This window comes from Ursus americanus, chromosome 12, assembly GCF_024610735.1.
Source record: "Ursus americanus isolate L20-20 chromosome 12, mUrsAme1.1.p, whole genome shotgun sequence".
NCBI classification, from domain to species: Eukaryota; Metazoa; Chordata; class Mammalia; order Carnivora; family Ursidae; genus Ursus; species Ursus americanus.
Window position 1 is genome coordinate 45,156,966 of NC_142138.1, and position 3,070 is coordinate 45,160,035.

At 46.2% G+C, this 3,070-nt stretch overlaps 1 non-coding gene across 1 annotated transcript; it reads left to right on the plus strand.

The window, feature by feature from the left end:
- Positions 1 to 371: 371 nt before the first annotated feature.
- TRNAR-UCU (transfer RNA arginine (anticodon UCU)) lies at positions 372 to 456 on the plus strand. The gene is given in 2 exon segments: positions 372 to 408; positions 421 to 456. It is a non-coding gene; the product is annotated as a tRNA-Arg (tRNA).
- The last annotated feature ends 2,614 nt before the right edge of the window (positions 457 to 3,070 follow it).

A 3,070-nucleotide genomic window follows, 5' to 3' on the forward strand; every position in this document is an offset into this window, starting at 1 on the left:
CCGCCGGAGAGACCCGGTAGGCGGGGGCGCTCGGGGCAGGAAGGGACCGGGGAGGAAAGAGCGCGGGTGTGATTTCTCCTGCGCGGCCGCGCCCTGGGCAGGCCGGAGACGGGACTGTGGCAGCCCTCAGACCAACCGACCGACCGACCGGGGCCGGCGGATTCGCCGGGCTCGTCGACCTTGTGAGAGGCGGCTGCCGGCGAAGCACGGGCGCCTGCGGCTCGCTTTCGGTGGCTGCTGCCCAGGCTAGCAATGCCCTGGCCTCGGCGACACAGACGGGAGGCTGCGGGGACGGATAAGGGGGCGGTGGGAAGGGCGCGGGGCCGTCGCCTCTGGCTTAACACAGCAGATGCGCGAAGACTCCAACAGGTGGCTCCGTGGCGCAATGGATAGCGCATTGGACTTCTAGAGGCTGAAGACATTCAAAGGTTCCGGGTTCGAGTCCCGGCGGAGTCGCAGTTTTTCCCTCCCCATAATATATTTTCTGACCCCGTCATTTCTCTCCTCCCTCTTTTTTTCTTAGACGGTTGGACTTGCCTCTCCTTCTCTGCCCTTTTTCCTTCTGCATGCGGCTTCTGCGGCCGTTCCACCTCTAACAGCTCGCGCGGGTGCCCCCGCCCCCGCCCCGCTCCCTCAGCTCGGTGGCTCAGGGTCTGGGCCCAGCTCACAGCGGAGCCTGATCCAGGAACCGCGGGCAGCGGCTCCGGGCGGCGGCCAAGCGGGCCCTCGCTGTTTCGGCCCAAAGGTGGTCAGGGTGTTGGGTGTTCCGAGGAGCTGCCCCCACGCTCCAGGGCTGACACTCCCTTGCCCGGATCGCGACCGTGACAACTAGGGAGGGCGAGGGAAGGATGAGAAAACACGCCTACACCCTGACCTGCGCTGTGCTGGGTAACTGCCGTTCCAGCCCAGAAGGCTTCAAAATTGTCACGTAAGGGAATCCCCACTGGGATCCTGTAAGAAATGCAGATTTCCCGGCCTCAGCGCGGAACTCGGATTCAGTCGATCGGGGATGGGGCCCAGGAATTTGCATTTCTGATAAGACTGCCTGCCGTTCTCTCCCATGATTCCAGGGCGAAGAGGTCCGAGGTCCATCCTGCCCGTCAGCATTTCCAGGCAGGGGTTGCTAACTTCTCTTCCCCTGACAACTCATGGGTTTGCATGAGATTCGGGTTCCACCTCACTAAATGCGAACCAATGAGTCAATGAATGGAATTTTCAAAATTCATTGTAACAAACTTGCTGCAAAAAATCCAAAACCCAAAATTGTCAACAAAGGTACAGAGAAAAATAAGCGTCGTTGTTGTTCCTATATCTTAACCTTGCAATTGTCTCTATATTAGTGAAAATGGTTTCTTGGAAATATTTTCAGATTTATCTTATGTTCATGTCATTTTTACATATATTGCCTCTATGTTTGTTGATGTTGATATAGGTAATACACAATTGGTAATATGCTATACTTACTCTTTCACTTATTGATAAAGTGAAATGGAGCTGCCTTGTTCCAGTGTACATATATGTACTGTAATGATTTCAGTCCCCAATAGTTGAACACTTAGGCATATTTTCCTGTTACAGTGCTTCAGTGAACATGCTTGTTCTTACGTTATTGTACACAAGTGCAAGTATATCTATAGGATAGATTCCTAGGAAGTTGGATTGCTGGGTCAAAGGTTTGTGCATTCTTTGATGGATATTGCCACATTGCTGTCACAGAGATTATACCTGATTTACTCTCACCAGCAGTGTATGAGACTGCCCATTTCCTCACAGCCCATGTGTTATCAAATAGGGGGAAAATGGTTTCTAGTTGCAGTGTCAATTTATGTCTTTTATTATGAGGGAAAGATGAGCATTTTTTCATATGTAGACTAACTTGTATTTCTTTTCTGTGATTTATGTTCTTGAGTTATTCATTTTTCTATTGCATAATTGGTCATTATCTTATTGGTTTGTAGGAGTTCTTTACGTATGATGGAAACCAGTCCTTTGTTTATGATATGTGATAAAATTATTCTTTCTCAATGTATTTGCCTTTTGATTTCATATATATTTTATTTTATTGCCTTACAGAAATTCATATATTAGGATTTATCAATCTTTTCCTTTATGGCTTCTAGGTTTGGGGTTATACAGCACTAAGATTATTAAATAATTTTATTGTTTTATTGTAGTGCTTTATATGGTTTATTTTTGTACTTAAATCTTTATTTCATCCAGAATATACTTTTGTATAAGGGGTGAAGTGGGAATTTGGTCCCAGAATCACTGGTAATGAACACCCTTCTCTTCTCTACTCATTTATTTGAAATGCCATTTTTATCATTTTCTAAATTTCCATTTGGGTTTCTGGATTCTCTGTTCTGTTCCATTGATCTGTCTTAATTATGATTCACCAAAACTGTGCTGTTTTTATATCTAGTGGGGCCAATCCTTTCTCATAACTTCTTTTGGAAGATTTTTTCATCTATTCTTGAATTGTTTTTCTCACATAATGTTAACAACTAGCATTTATTTAGCATTTTATATACCAGGTACTGTTTTAAGCGCTTTTTGCATTTTAAGGCATTTAATCCTCCTGACGACCCTACCAGGTTGGTATTATCCCCTTTCATGGAAGGGGCATCTAGACATAGAGGTTAAGTAAATTGTCCAGGCATACACAGCTAATAAGCAGCATGCCAGAATGCCTGGGTCTTTGAGTAAAGCCATGATTCTATATTGTCTTTTCACATGAGCTTTAGTTACAGCTAATCTGGTTCTCATTTTAGGAGATATTTTTGTGTTGGAGTCATGTTATTAATATAGGGAGAATTGAACTAACTATGTTGACTCTTCCTATTTAAGAGCAGCAGCGGGGGGGGGGTGGAGAAAGAACACATATGCTTTTCCATTTATTCAGTCCTTCTGTTCCTTTCAAAAGTATGTTAAAAGTTTTCTCTTCTGGGTGGGGCAGTCGTTAAGTGTCTGCCTTCGGCTCAGGTGATCCCCGCGTGATGGGATCGAGCCCCACATCAGGCTCCTCCGCTGTGAGCCTGCTTCTTCCTCTCCCACCCCCCCTGCTTATGTT